At 38.0% G+C, this 16,840-nt stretch overlaps 1 long non-coding RNA gene across 1 annotated transcript in view; it reads left to right on the forward strand.

The window, feature by feature from the left end:
* The first annotated feature begins 951 nt into the window (after positions 1–951).
* Gm41815 overlaps positions 952–16,840 on the forward strand; it is a 35,103-nt gene continuing 19,214 nt past the window's right edge. Inside the window, exon 1 of the long non-coding RNA XR_877746.1 lies at positions 952–1,034. This is a non-coding gene — a long non-coding RNA (predicted gene, 41815). The remainder of the gene's footprint in view (positions 1,035–16,840) is intronic.

Here is a 16,840-nt window from a genome sequence, read left to right on the forward strand (position 1 = left end):
AGCAATCTACAGATTCAATGCAATCCCCATCAAAATTCCAACTCAATTCTTCAACGAATTGGAAGGAGCAATTTGCAAATTTGTCTGGAATAACAAAAAACCTAGGATAGCAAAAAGTCTTCTCAAGGATAAAAGAACTTCTGGCGGAATCACCATGCCAGACCTAAAGCTTTACTACAGAGCAATTGTGATAAAAACTGCATGGTACTGGTATAGAGACAGACAAGTAGACCAATGGAATAGAATTGAAGACCCAGAAATGAACCCACACACCTATGGTCACTTGATCTTCGACAAGGGAGCTAAAACCATCCAGTGGAAGAAAGACAGCATTTTCAACAATTGGTGCTGGCACAACTGGTTGTTATCATGTAGAAGAATGCGAATCGATCCATACTTATCTCCTTGTACTAAGGTCAAATCTAAGTGGATCAAGGAACTTCACATAAAACCAGAGACACTGAAACTTATAGAGGAGAAAGTGGGGAAAAGCCTTGAAGATATGGGCACAGGGGAAAAATTCCTGAACAGAACAGCAATGGCTTGTGCTGTAAGATTGAGAATTGACAAATGGCGCCTGCTCTTTTAACTAAGTTTTTCAACACAAGGATTCCCTCAGTTTGTGTTTCCTTTATTGCTTCTATTTCAAATTTTTAATTTTAATGTCTTCATGGAATGACCTGAGAAGTGGTCACTTCTTTTTCCTTGCTAGAATTTTGTAAGCTTGCTGTCATGTGTGCCAATTACACTTAGGAGTATTTGTAGACACTTTGATTCTGATAATGGCAACCTTGGATTTCTTTATTCAGATTTTGGATTTCTTTATTCAGAAAACAAAATTTTAGCTTTGTTGCATTCTATTTTTGTTATAGACTTTTACTGTTTCATTATTCTTATTTTGTAGATGAATTTGAATCCTGCAACATGGCTGCTCTTTCAAATGATCACATCCAAAAATTTTCTAGTTCTGTATGATCTGACCAGAATGCAAACATGCCCTGGATTCCATATAGTATGATCTGACTGGGATACAGGTATATACTTAGTATACACCTTTTTTAAAAAATTTCACTAGTTTAATCAATCAGATAGTTAAATCAATTATATCATGTGAAAAACATTTATTTTAATTTACATCATATGTTTTTATTAGATATTTTTTATTTACATTTCAAATGTTATCCACTTTCCTGGTTTCCCCCCGAAAGCCCCCTATCCAATCCCCCCTTCTCCTGCTCAACAACCCACTCACTCCTGCTTTCCTGTCCTGGCAGCCCCTACACTGGGTCATGGAGCCTTCTCAGGACCAAGGGCATCTCCTCCCATTGATGTCCATGTGTACTCTTTGATTGGTGGTTTAGTCCCTAGGAGTTCTGGGGGTACTGGTTGGTTCATATTGTTGTTCCTCCTATGGGGCTGCAAGGTCCTTCAGCTCCTTGGGTCCTTTTCTAGCTCCTCCACTGGGGACCCTGTGCTCCGTCCAACGGATGGCTTTGAGCATCTACTTCTGTATTTGTCAGGCAATGGCAGAGCCTCTCAGGGGACAGCTATATCAGGCCCCTGTCAGCAAGCACTTGTTGGCATCCATAATAATTCTGAATAGTGAAGGTAAGCTTATTTTGTAGAAGGAAGCAGCCATGATTGAAAATGATATCTAATTGAGAGGCAGGCAAAGTGATGAATCAGAGTGAGATTTGACAGAATCAGTCAGGATAGCATACATCCAACTATCATGAGAACAGACAGGAAAGAAGGGCAATTTAAGAAAGCAGTGCAGAATGAGAGAAGAGGCAGTTTTCCTGAGACAGTTTAACAGAGACAGGTCACAAGTGAAGGCAGAACTTCACAGAGAATAAGAAGGAGCCAGAAGATTAGAAGGCAGTTTAATCAGGAAGCTTGAAAGATTAGAATGAATGGAGGCTAGGAGCATCCAGATCTCAACTAGAGATTGGCAGAACAGAAAAAGAAGTGCTCTTGGCACAGACCAAGGTGGAATAACACACCTGGGTTATGGCTCTGATCTCATCGCTCCACTTGGGGGAAATAAAAGTTACATTTACAGAACTTTAGGTTTCATTTACAATTACTCGGCTGACTTTGGTAATTGAAACTTGTCTAATTAAGTTTTACTCCTTTTCCTTCCTAATGCTTAGTCCTATTAACCACATTCTCATCTATTCTACCATTACGTACAGTAAATTATGAACATTGTATTTTCATTACCATTCAAAATAGGTTCTAATTTTTGTTCTCATATTCTCTTTGATATACTGCTTTCGTTTTAAGTATGTGAATATTTTCTATTTATTTTTCTCATAATTTGAAGCCTAGTTCTCGTTTACATACATCACATGTAATATTTTTATAAGATTAGTTTTTTTTTAATTTTAAGTAAACTTTTTAAAATTAGGTATTTTCTTCATTTACATTTTCAATGCTATACCAAAAGTCCCCCCAAACCCTCCCCCCCACTCCCCTTCCCCCCCACTCTCACTGTACTGAGGCATATAAGGTTTGCAAGACGAATGGGCCTCTCTTTCCAATGATGGCAGACTAGGCCATCTTCTGATACATATGCAGTTAGAGACACAAGCTCCAGGGGTACTGGTTAGTTCATATTGTTGCTCTACCTATAGGGTTGCAGACCCTGTCAGCTCCTTGGGTACTTTCTCTAGCTTCGCCATTGGGGCTCTGTGATCCATCCAATAGCTGACTGTGAGCATCCACTTCTGTGTTCGCTAGGCCCCGGCATAGTCTCACAAGAGACAGCTATATCATGGTCCTTTCAGCAAAATCTTGCTAGTGTATGCCATGGTGTCAGCGTTTGGAGGCTGATTATGGGGTGGATCCCTGGGTATCGCAGTCTCTAGATGGTCCATCCTTTCGTCTCAGCTCCAAACTTTGTCTCTGTAACTCCTTCCATGGGTGTTTTATTCCCAATTCTAAGAAAGGGCAAAGTGTCCGCATTTTGGTCTTCGTTCTTCTTGAGTTTCATGTGTTTTGCAGAATGTATCTTGTATCTTGGGTATTCTAAGTTTCTGGGCTAATATCCACTTATCAGTGAGTGCATATCATGTGAGTTCTTTTGTGATTGGGTTACCTCTCTCAGGATGATGGCCTCCAGGTCCATCCATTTGCCTAGGAATTTCATAAATTCATTCTTTTTAATAGCTGAGTAGTACTCCATTGTGTAAATGTACCACATTTTCTGTATCCATTCCTCTGTTGAGGGGCATCTGGGTTCTTTCCAGCTTCTGGCTATTATAAATAAGGCTGCTATGAACATAGTAGAGCATGTGTCCTTCTTACCAGTTGGAATATCTTCTGGATATATGCCCAGGAGAGGTATTGCTGGATCCTCTGGTAGTACTATGTCCAATTTTCCGAGGAACCGCCAGACTGATTTCCAAAGTGGTTGTACAAGCTTGCAATCCCACCAATAATGGAGGAGTGTCCCTCTTTCTCCACATCCTCGTCAGCATCTGCTGTCACCTGAGTTTTTGATCTTAGCCATTCTGACTGGTGTGAGGTGAAATCTCAGGGTTGCTTTGATTTGCATTTCCCTGATGATTAAGGATGCTGAACATTTTTTCAGGTGCTTCTCAGCCATTCGGTATTCCTCATGTGAGAATTCTTTGTTTAGCTCTGAGTCCCATTTTTAATGGGGTTATTTGATTTTCTGGGGTACAGCTTCTTGAGCTCTTTGAATATATTGGATATTAGTCCCCTATCTGATTTAGGATAGGTAAAGATCCTTTCCCAATGTGTTGGTGGCCTTTTTGTCTTATTGACGGAGTCTTTTGCCTTAGAGAAGCTTTGCAATTTTTGAGGTCCCATTTGTTGATTCTTGATCTTACAAGCCATTGTTGTTTTATTCAGGAATTTTTCCCCTGTGCCCATATCTTCGAGGCTTTTCCCCAATTTCTCCTCTATAAGTTTCACCCTCTTAGCTGTCCTAATGCTGTCTCAGTTTCTGCGTGATTGGATTGGGACAGAAGTTGTGTTCCACTCACCAGTGGTCCTAAGATTGCATGGAGAGTCCTTTATGGGACCTTGGGGGTGTCTGCCGATTCCGTGCCCAAGGTGACCCGGTGCTGGTGCTGACCAGAAGGGCTTATTTTTAATTGTGTATTTTCATGTGTTCCTATGTATGTCTGCCTTGAATGTCTGTGTCTGTGGAGGCTAGACGAGGGCAGAAAATTCCTTGGAGCTAAAGTTCTAGGTAACTGTGAGCTCTCTGTTTTGAGTGCTGGGAACTGAACTCAGGTCCTTTGTATGGGCACTATGTGCTTTTAACTGCTGAGAAAGTTCTTAAGTCAGTATATGTGATTTTGTTCCTTTATAGATTGCTTTTACTTCTTTTATGGTTCAAATATAGTAATATCTGGTTCATAAAAATAAGACGTTAGGTGAATGAAGCATTTAGTACAGTGCCAAGTAGGTCAATTTGTGCTGATTGTGCTGGTTAGTTTTATATCGACACAAGCTAGTTATCTGGAAGGAGTGAACCTCAATTGAGAAAATGCTTCTCTATGAACAGGCTATAGAACATTTTCTTAGTTAATGATGGATGGGGAAAGGTACAGCCCTTTTCAGTGGTTCCATCCCTGGGCTCTAGGGGAAAGCAAGCAAGTAAGCAGGACTCCCTCCATTCCTTCTGCATAAGCTTCTGCCTCCCGTTTCCTTCCCTGTTTGAGTTCCTGTCCTGACTTCCTTTGATGAATAGTAATATGAAAAGCATTAGTCAAACAAATCCTGTTTCCCCCCAACTTGGTTTTTGTTCATGTGTTTCATTGCAGCAGTAGAAACTTTAACTAAGACAAAAATTTTTATGTTCTGTGTACTAATTGACTTAGGCCAGTTTGATGTCTTGGTTAATACATATATTTCCCCCTTTTCTATGTCAAATTTGTAACTTTAATTTGTACATTTATTTTGGTGTGCTACAAGTTTACCAATTAAAATTTTATGTTTTAGTTCTTATTTCAGATATATAAAATGGTGTTATGCTTTACAATGTGCACTTATTAGAGCCAAACAAATTTACATATCTAACATCCTTTATGGTGTGTGTGTGTGTGTGTGTGTGTGTGTGTGTGTGTGTGTGTTATAGTATAGATCTCCAGGCTTACTCCTATTTTCTATCCATATCGAAAAGATCTTCAGCTGTATTTACTTCCATAGTTTCAGCACTCAGATTTTCTTGTTTCCACAAGGCAATGTGTCTGAGTTAAAGTTTTATCGATGCAAAGAGACAACATGACCCAGGCACCTCTTATAAAGGAAGACATTTAAATGGAGTCTGGCTTAGAGTTTTAGAGGTTCAGTCAATTATCATGGCAGGAAATCAGGCAGTGTGCAGGTAGACATAGTGCTAGATTCACAGTCAGAAGACAGAGACTGTGTTCTACCGACAGCAAGGAGGAGACTAGCACCTGCACTGGGTAAAGCCTGAGCATAGGAGACTTCAAAGCCCACCTACACAGTGACATACTTCCTTTAACAAGGCTTAATCTACTCCAACAAGGACATATCTCCTAATAGTGCCATTCACAATAGCCCAAGTATTCAAACACATGAGGCTATGGGAACCAAGCCTATTTAAACAACCACACAGTGTGTCCTTTTATGTTGGACAATGCTTTCCCATGTACATGGTTTTCAGTTTTACTATATTGCTTCTGGATATGAGTTGCCACATACTCTGCTTTAAATTCTGTTTGTTGAATCTGGGCCTCAGTTCCTAATCATTTAATCTATTCTGGTTTGTTATTTCTTCAAACATTGCTTCTGCTTTTATTCTTTCTCACTATTTTTCATGCTTCCAATTACTTCATTTGAGACCATTTTATTCTATTTTATGTGTTCTATTCATTCCCTGACTTTTGATGAACAAGCTGATTATGTAGATCAGACTGGTTTTATACTCACAATTTCCCTGCCTCAGCCTCCAAGTGCTGGGATTCCAGAAATATGCCATCAACTCAGCTTTATACTTTTAAAATAGTATTTTCCAATATTGTGTCTAGATTATAGCATTGTATCTTTGAGTTTGTTAGGTTTTGTTATTATATAAAATATATTCTATTTGTTTAAATTAATAGATAATTACATCATTTTCCTCTTTGTTTTTCTCACTTCAGACTTTCCATGCACAATCTCTTGCTCTCTCTCAGATTCATGGCTTCTTTTTCTTTAAACATTGTCAAACACACATGTATATATCTTTCTAAATATACAAATTCAATCTGCTCAGTTTACTTGTGTATATACATATATATGATTTTAGGACTGTTCATTTGATATTTGGCAGCCAATTTGAGACTATTCCTTGGGAAGACTATTACTTCCACTTTCAACATTTCTTAGTTACCTGCACTTTTTTTTTTTCAGTTGAGGGTTGAGGACTAACAAGATTTTATCCATTCATGCTAGCATTTCAGTTGGTGTCATCCTTGTTCAGGTCTTGTTTAGGCATCCATGTAGATAAGGCTTCATGGGTAGAGCTTCTCTGATACTTCTAGAACATGTAATCTCATAACAAACTTCCTGTTCCTTTAGCTCTTATAACCTTTCTGCCTGTTTTTGTTGTGGTGGTTGTGAGTTTATTTTTTGCTATGATTCAGTCTTAAGTGCAGTAGTTATGCTGTAGATGCATCAATTGGGACCCAGAACAATATGGTCATTTGTTCTTTGAGTTTTGATTGATAATAACTGTGTAGGACTATAGACTCTAAGGACTCTCCTTTAGGAGCATGTATAGTATCTTTTTGTACCATAAGTTAATTCTCAGAGAGGAGACTTCACTATAATAATAACAATAATAACAATCTCATATCTCCTTGGCCCTATGTTCTAGGCACATGGCCTTCAGCAATAGAGATTTACTCATCCCTTTAACTTCTGGGAGGCAATCAAGGCCAGGACTTGTATTCTATAATATTTCATAAGACTTTTGCATGGCCAAGAAAAGAATTCAAAAGGCGACTGACTTTTCATGCTTGGTGTTGGGGTTTTTGTTATTCTCTCACTCTTGGGAGAAGCATTGTCAGCCCAGTTGGGAAGAGAAATCAATAAAATTATATATGTATGTAGACTTACATGTATTCAAAGTATCTTTAGGTAAATAGATAATAATTTTAACATTTATGACTTTCAGACATCCTTGTGTTACTTTACCCTTCTCCCTTCTGCTTTATTTATCACTCACCCTTCCATTTTCCCTTTCACCTCCTTAAGTGACTTGTTCCCTGGTGTTCTATTTTTTATTTCGCCTGCTATATTCTATGGTCCCATTTTACACTCCTGGTTCTGCATTTATTCCATGTTAGATATTCATGTCTAAAAAAATTGGAGCTAGGAAATATGGATGAAAATAATGCAAGATTCGTCTTTCTGTGTCGTGGTTACTTCTCTCAGTATTATGCTCTATAGTTCCACCCATTAATTTGCAAAGTTCATGATGTCATCTTTTTTTTTTAAATACCTGAACAGTATTTAATGTATATGTCCAACGTTTTTCACTAGCTATTTGATACTTCAAGCACATTTAGGTTGTTTCCATTTTATAGCTGTTGTGAGTAGAACAGCAGTGAACATTGCTGAACAAGTGTCTAAAGTATAGGATGTTTAGAACATCAACTGCTGGGGAGGATGTGGGAAGAAGTGAAGTCCCATTCCCCATTGGTGGCATTGCATATAGCACTATCTACTCTACAAATCAGAGGGGAGCACCCTCAAAAAGCTAACAATGAACCTGCCCTCTGATTTGCTTTCATAGCATATAGTTCTGGTGATTATTTAAATATTGTTTATGTCCTTAAATGTGTCAATCATACTTAAGTTCCATTTTCCATAACTAAGATACTTGAACTGACTAGATTTCCTATTGTTGTTTTCTTCTTTTTCACCTTGCACTGCACTCTGATTTCTTATTAATCAACAGTTTGTGGGAATTATACCAGCTAAGGATGGTGAAATCTCTCATTGAAGAAGCTCTGTCCTGTCACTGGAAGCTGGAGTAGGAACAACCTATATGTAGGATTTCAGCAGAGTAGAGGCTAAACTGTAGCTTTTACAATTTGGCTTTAGCTCTGGCATGTTCCACTCTATAAAAGTGGTCCTTTTGAGCCCTCAATACATGGTAGTATGTTGAAGTGACCTTTATTCTTGAATGTAATTTTATCTGCTTCCCCCCTGCCTCCTTCCATCACTCTGAAACAGTTAAAACTTATCTTTGGGTTTCCAAATCTTGCCTGTTTGGCTTCTAAACTTCCTTCTTTAAGCAGTTAAAGAATCAGGGGATACTCCAGTGAAACAATGCACACTGTGAGCTTCCTTTCTCATTCCTCGCTTCCCTTTTGAATCTTTTATGTATCCACATCCTAACTCCAGTGAAAGCCCTGAAGTAATGCCACCTGCTCAGCCCTGTGAGAATTTCAATTGCTCTTCTGGGCTTTCTGCCTCTTAGCAATGTTCTGTTTCTCAGACTCTCAGACTTTCACCTCTTCCAAAAATATAGACATGCCCTGAGCATGAGAGTAGCTCCTGGGACATTTCCACTCACCTCTGTGCTAGTTCATCTCCTCTTAATCTTTGCTGTAACTGCTGCTCTCCTGAGCATGCTTCTGATGATCACAAGCAGGATTTTTCTTTTTTTTTTCTTTTTTTTTTTTACTTCAGATTGTAAAAACAGATTTCTTGGTTGTATTGTTTCGCCAAAAGCTGAAGTACTTTATCTGGAGTCAGGACTTTAAAATTAATATTTTGTACAAAATCTTGGATTCAATGAATATAGTTAATAAAAGTTAAAATATTTATATTTTCCTGATGGGAAAATTGTGGTTGTATATGACATATATGAAAACCAAATTTTGAATGAAAGTTATGTTTTAGCTGATGCAGTGATTGCTGTATTTAAATACTATATATTATATACATTGAATTTATTAAATAATAAAAGATAACATTAAGCTTTGTACATGGCAATGCTTACAATTTTTTAAGAAACAGGAAACTGACCTTTGAAATTAGTATAGAAAATTTCTGGATATACATTTTAAAAAGTAAATTATTATTTTAGTTGGGGTAGTAGGAAATTATTGTTAGGTGGGCAATAATATGTCTCTTAATGTGTTTTTATAAATAAAGTTTTCTTAAAACATACACACATATGTTTTAAGTATATGTTTAAAATATGTTTAAAAACACTGTATAATATTCGCAACAACACACAAGTTAAAACAGTATTTCTTATGTGGCCTACAACTTTAAACCTATTCATTAAAATGTTAATTTATAGAAATACTTTGGAAATACCCTTTTTCCTAGTTTTGTCATTGAGTTAGAGGTTTATTCCTTTACTTATTAGCTCTGCTGGTAGAAAATTGCAAGCTTCCTCAGGCTTACAGCCATGTTTTCTGACTCTTTTAGATCTGTTGTCATTGCTGGTTCTGCTTCTCTGAGATCAGCCTTCCATTCTTGCTGTTGGCCATGCTGACTGTAATCCAAGCTTTATTTGCTCTTGGACTCTGGCATGATTTTCTATCTCCCATGTGAAATTCTTGTCCTTTTTTTAATATCTTTTCTTATCCTGGGCAAAAATTTGATCTGACTAGATAACCACTGTCAAAAAGAAGCATTTTCAAATTTGCCAATTTTGGAGGCAGGAGACACCATAGGGGGAGCAAATATGTTCGCAGCTGGAGGTGCCCTGTGATGCACTTACTTCTCAAGGATCTTCCCTTTGGAAAGAGAAGGTCAAGGGCCAAGCAGCGGATTCTTGGGAATCACTGGGCTCAAAACAGCTAGCTACAGTCTTTATGTATTTGTCAGCTTTTATTTCTCAAGAAAGAGAACTTTTCTGAAATACATCTATTCTTGTTGTTACATATTTTCCCTTCATATCTCAGGGTGTTTTTGTTTTGTTTTGTTTTATTTTGTTTTCAACACAAGGTTTCTCTCTGTAGCACTGGCTGTCCTGGAACTCACTCAGTAGACCAGGATGGCCTCAAACTCAGAAATCTGCCTATCTCTGCCTCCCAAGTTCTGGGATTAAAGGTGTGCGCCACCACTGCCCAGCCAAATCTCAGTTTTATATTGAGAAGTCAATGGGACCCATGAGAAGGTATAGTATGAATTCTTATTATGGTTCAATCCATGTTTTATACCCACATAAATGTCCTTAAATGATATAAAAATTTATGAATGAATAAATTTCTGGGTACTTAAAACCAAAGGGAAGAAATTAATTTTCTTTTCAAAAATACTTTTGGAGAATTATGTCCACAATGTATAACATTTTGATTTCGTCTACCCTGTATTACCTCCCACAAGGTCCTCCCCTATACCACTCACCATTATTTCTTCCCAGTTTCACAATTCTCTTCATAATTCTTTTAAACCTACTGAATTGCTTGTGCTTACAGTATATGTATGGATGTAGGACCATCTTCTGGAGCATGGATAGCCTCCCAGGCACAATATTCTGGAAGAGAATTCCATCTCTCTTTCCAAATCGCTATGTTACCAGTAGGGTAGGGCTTCATGTCTTCTGCCCACTTTCATTCTAGGATCTTCTCTGCTTGATCTTCTGCAGAACTTGTGCATGCTGTCACAACTTGTATGGGCTAATATGCGAAACTTGCTCTAGTTGCCAATAGAACATTCTGCTGCCTTTGTCTCTTAAAATCTTTCTTACTTTCTGTATTTATCTACTCACCCTTGGAGGATGGATGTTATATATGCATCCCACTTAGGCCATTTAGTCCTTAACACTCCAGTCTCATATTCTCTGTATCTTGTCCAGTTATGAGATTCTGTATTATTTATCACCTTGCAAACAGAATCTTCTCTGAGGGGCTGGAGATGCACTTGTCTCTGGATATAATAATATGTCACCAGGAGTTTGTTAATACTACATGTTCTTAGAAGAACAATAATAGTAAGCCCTTTCCTAAGGCCTACTATATACCCCAGACTCAGGCCCTTGACCCTGTCAACAGTGAAAGACATGAGTTCTACTTGGGGGAGTAGGCCTTAAATCCAATCAGAAACTAGGTGGTTATTCCTATAACACTCATGCCACTATTGCTTCAGTGACCATATCTTTCTGAATCAAGCAGGTCATTACTGTAGCACATACGATTCACAGCTGAGTAAGACTGATGACTACTGTTCTCCCAGTATATTCCACTACTGTGAAAGCTATCCATGATACCTCCAGGTACAGAATCATGGTTGGTTTCTTATGTTCTTTTACTCAGTAATTTTGTGTCTTTGGCAATAGGGTCTTACCACTGAGTTCTGGATTATAACCAAGAGTAAATGTCAACAGCTTATGATGTTTGGGGTTCTTTGGGACACCATTGGCAAAAGTAGGCAATCCATTCCTGTCACTGATATTTTAATCCGGTAACCTATGGTGCCTCAAAGAGGAATTGTCTCATTGTTGTGGAGCTGTTTAAATGCTTTATATCTATCAATATTTTAGGACGCTTCTAAAGTAATAGGTTTATATTTGGCCTTTTCAGTAGTAGTTTGTGAGAACACAGTCAGAACAATGACCAATAATGAGCAATGCCTTGAGGACTGTTAAAGAGGCTATAGAACAAAAGACAGAGTGCCTTTTACCACAAGGGCGTTTTGTTTCCTGGATTGTTCTTAGACATGATTTCATGCCTCCTGTGACAAACATTTACATTCAATTTATAAGATATGTTTATTCTTGTTGGATGTCATATTATAGCTATAAATCCCAACCTGGTCAATATATCCTGAATCTGTATATTACCTCCTGCCTTGCCTTCATGCTTGCTCAGATATAACCTAGAGTATGTGCCAGGAAGTTTTGTTTAAATTGGTCTGTCCAGAAAAAGTTCTGGGAAGGGGATCCTCTGTTAATATTTAATGTGTAATTCTTGCTCTTTAGGTACATGTTTTTTGATCATGTTTTTCTGAACTCAAGCAACCTTCCTTGGATCATTGCTTTCTTTGTTATATTTGTATATAAAAGTACACTGAAACTGAAGTCTACTTCATCAGGATGTAGTCCACCCCTGTGATGGTTTGTAAATGCTTGGCCCAGGGAGTGGCACTAATAGGAGGTGAGGCCTTTTTGGAGTAGATATGTCACTGTGGGTGTGGGCTTAAGACCCTTGTACTAACTGCCTGGAGGCCAGTATTATTCTAGCCGCCTGCAGGAGAAGGTGTAGAACTCTCAGCACTGCTTGTACCTTGCCTGTCTGGATGCTGCCTTGATAATGGACTGAACTTCTCAACCTGTAAGCCAGTCCCAAATCAATGTTGTTTTAATAAGAGTTGTTTTGGTCATAGTGTCTGTTTACAGCAATAAAACCCTATAACTAAAACAGAAGTTGGTACCAGGGACTGGGGTATTGCTGTGATAGACCTGGCAATGCTTTTGTTTGGAAGAATGTGGATTTGGGGGCTTTTGATTTGGAAAGCAAAGGAATACTTTAAATCAGGATTAATGGGCTATAGTAGTAGAGATATGGAAGACTTTGTTACTGAGAGGGATTTGAATGTGAGGATCCAGCTCGAGAGGTTTCAGTGAAAATTTTCAGTATGTGGGTTAGAGACTGTTTTTGTGGTATTTTGGTAAAGAATGTGACTGCCTTTTGCCCTTGTCTGAAGAAACTGCCTGAGACAAAGATAAAGAGACTCAGATTAATTGCATTGACAAAGGAAGTCTCAGAAATACCCATAATAGAATTTGTCCTTTGGTTACGTCTCATGAAGAACATTTTAAACAAGTATAGCAAGCCGAGAAAGGAAAAAATATAAGGTGTATGGTTAAAGTAATATTAAAGGGACACCAGGAAATAAAGTGGAGATGAACCCTATGTTCCAGGAGATAAAAATATTAAGGGAGTGGTGATCTCAGGGGAAGATCCTACCCAGATACAATCCAAAAATGGAAGACATGCTTGTGATCCAGATCTTGAGGCTGGAAGGCATGGGGTTTTGATTCAGATCTTGAGGAACAATGACCTTGAAAATCTTAGGAACAGTCATTAAATAGATCTAAGAAATTCGTAGTGATTAAGAAGAAACCAGCAGCTGGGCAGTGGTAGCACATGCCTTTAATCCCAGCACTTGGAAGGCAGAGGCAGGTGAATTTCTGAGTTTGAGGCCAGCCTGGTCTACAGAGTGAGTAACAGGACAGCCAGAGCTACAGAGATAAACCCTGTCTCAAAAAAGAAGAAAAAGAAGAAGGAGGAGGAGGAGGAAGAAGAAAGAAGAAGAAGAAGAAGAAAGAAGAAGAAGAAGAAGAAGAAGAAGAAGAAGAAGAAGAAGAAGAAGAAGAAGAAGAAGAAGAAGAAGAAGGAAGAAGAAGAAGGAAGAAGAAGGAAGAAGGAGGAGGAGGAGAAGGAGAAGGAGAAGGAGAAGAAGGAGAAGAAGAAGAGGAAGAGGAAGAGGAAGGAGAAGAAGAAACCAGCATCAATGAGGTGAAATCTTCTGGGAAGCTCAAAGAAACTGTGTTTAAGAGATAGCCAAGGTTGTACCTTGTGCTTCATCTCTACTTGGTTATGTGTAAGAGGCACCAGGTGGTACTGGTTTTGAAGGTATGAAAGGGTCATGGAGAGCAGCTGAGGCTTGGCACTGTCAGAGGCTAGGGAAGGTCAGTGGTAAAGGTGCAGCCTCAGCTGCAGTTAATGGTCTAGGACTGAAGGGGTCATGCGAAGAAGTTGAGGCTTGGCACCATGAAGAGAGCCTATGAGAGGCTATTGGTGAAGCCTAGTTGCATCAGAAAACTCCAGTATATTGGATATACCAGTACCATGGGATGATCACCAAGAACAGCAGCAGCAGTGGAGTGGAGTCAACTAGGACCTATAGTGCTATAGAGGGCAGAGCTGGAGGCTCTGACTCAAGGCCTTTGGAGGAGCTCAGAAGACCATGTATGGATCCATGACATTGGAATAAGAAGCTATAAAGTTGAAGTTGTCTTGGAGACCCCAAGATGTTCAAGATGCCAGAGCCATGGAATATGTGCTGAGGAAAGCTGCTAACAGGGAATGGGACCAGCCCAGAAGAAAGAAGTTTGTTGTCAACAAAAATGAAAATGGAGTTGGAGGTCTGAAGACTGTTTTAACATTAGACATGGAAATGCAGGATTCGAAGTCTGTCTAGCTGGTTTCCTGACTTCTTTTGGGGATTACAATTAAGTGATTGCATGAGTCTCAGAAGGGACTTTGAACTTTGGACTTTTAACACTGTTGAGACAGCTAAAGCCTATGGGGACTTTGGATTAAATGTACTTTTTTTTTTTTTTTTTTTTTTTTTTTTTTGCTATGGCTAGGTATGGCCCCTATACAGCCTTGTGTTTGAACCAGCCTATGGGGGCCAGAGAATGAAATGTGATAGTTTGTAAATGCTTGGCCTAGGGAGTGGCACTATTAGGATGTGTAGCCTTGTTGGAGTAGGTGTGGCCCTCTTGGAGGACATGTCACTCTGGGAGTGGGCTTTGATATCCTCCTCCTAGCCATGTGTGAGTCAGTCTGCTTCCTGACTTCCTTTGGATGAAGATGTAGAACTCTCAGCACGTCCTGTGCCAAGTCTTCCTGAAGACTGCCATGCTCCCATTTAGATGATACTGGACTCAACTACTGAAATCGTAAGCATCCCCAATAATGAATGTGTGTTTACCTCATACTCTATACATGCTAACATTTATTGTCATTTTATTTTTAATCTTGACCATTCTGACTGGCACATGAAAAAATTTTCTAAGTAGTTTTAATTTGTTTTTCCTTGATGGATAAAGATGTTAATCCTTGAAAAAAAATTTTAGACATTTGTTTTTCTTCTTTTGAGAACTTTCTATCAAGATTCATGTTCCAATTAAAAAATAAGTTGTTTATGTAATTAGTATTATTTTTTGTTTTTATTTTTCTAGAGATTCTTTGTCAGATGTATAACTGGTAAAGATTTTTTTCTGTTTATGTAGGCTGCCTTATCCTTTAATATATGCTGTATTTTTTCTGTATAGAAGCTTTAAAATTTCATCAGGTCTCATTATTCAATTTTGGTTTTAAGTATCGTAAAGGTATTAGGTCTTTAGTTGAAATTCTTGATCCATTTCTTATTTTGTGCAGAGTGAGAAAGAAGGACTAGCTTCATTCTTTTACATGTACCTACCTGTCTTAAAACTATTTGTTTAAGTTCCTGTTTTATCTTCAATATATGCATATCTAGCCTATTTGTGAAAAATAATGGAGTTAGGAGTTGAACTTATACTTTAAAGACCACAAATTCCTAAATTCTCTCCCATTCATCAATGTGTCTGGTTTTTTATTTGCTTGTTTTTTTTTTTAATTTGTTTTACTTTCCCCAGCATCTTGTCGTTTTTATTACAGCAGCTTTGTAATATGTATTAAGACTTGAGATGTCTGTGAGATCAGTTAGATTAATGGCATAATTTAACTCTAATATTTCTCGGTTTTGTTTTCATCTGGATGATTTTTTTTTCATGAATGAGTTGGGTTGTTAAAGTGATGGAGTCTATCTATGGTTTTCTATCTAATAATAATGGGTGCATCTGTTTTTGATGAATTTATGTTTATAATTTTAGTATCCTTTTTATACATTATTCCATTAATGAGTACATGATGGTCTTCTTTACTTCTTTTAACTTGTTTGAAGTCAACTTTTTCAGACATTGTATTTGCCAGTTTATATGCCTGCTGTTTCTTAGTTCCATTTTCTTGGAATACCTTTTTCTATTTCCTTATCCTAAGGTAGTATCTATCATTGATAAAGAAGTGTGTCTCCGCAAACTTTATATGCCCCAGTACAGGGGAAGGCCAGGGCCAAAAAGGGGGAGTGGGTGGGTAGGGGAGTGGGAGTGGGTGGGTATGGGGGACTTTTGGTATAGCATTGGAAATGTAAATGAGCTAAATACCTAATAAAAAATGGAAAAGGAAAAAAATCTATCATCTATCTATCTATCTATCTATCTATCTATCTATTCTTTCCCTTTTGAAATTGGTATTCATGTTACTGTTTTTTTTCATACAATTTATTTTGATCATATTCATTTTTCTACCCCAATCCCTTTTAAAATATTCCCCACCTATCTACCCATACAATGCACAATCTGTTTCTCTCAAAAAAAAAAAAAACTCAAAGTGTAAAACAAATGAACCAACCAACCAACCAACCAACCAACTAAGCAACAAAATAAGTTAATAAAATGAAGGCCAAAACACACACACACACACACACACACACACACACATACACACACACACACACACAGGCACACAGGCACACACACACATACACTTTGTGTTGACCAACTACTCAGAGTCCTGGGGCCTGCCCTGGAGTGTGGTTGATATATCTATCCAGAGATTCTCCACTGAAGAAAACTGATTTTCCACAGTCAATTCTAAGTAATTCTAGTTAGGTGTAGGACTTTGTGTCTGTTTCTGTCTGGTTTGAACTTGTACAGATTGTGTGTGTTTGTATGTGTGTGTGCGTGCGTGTGCATGTGCGCATGAGTGTACGTAATATGGATTTTAAATTTTATTATATTTTGGTCAAACCATGTCTCTTGTAGGATATTTATTTGGTATGTATTTATAATTTATGAGAAACCAAATATTCAAGTTGAATAAATTATCCTTCTCTTCTTGAATAGTAAAAAAAAAAAAAAAAAAGGGTGTCCCTAGATAGTTGTTGCAGTAAATCTCCAACTCAAATATGCCCGGCAATGAAAACACAATTCATTTAATATGAATACAAGCTGTGCACCTTGTATTCATATTCTTGATTGGGCAGATATACCACTACACTACCATCTTCCCCATCTATG

The sequence above is a fragment of the Mus musculus genome, chromosome 19 (assembly GCF_000001635.26).
Source record: "Mus musculus strain C57BL/6J chromosome 19, GRCm38.p6 C57BL/6J".
NCBI classification, from domain to species: Eukaryota; Metazoa; Chordata; class Mammalia; order Rodentia; family Muridae; genus Mus; species Mus musculus.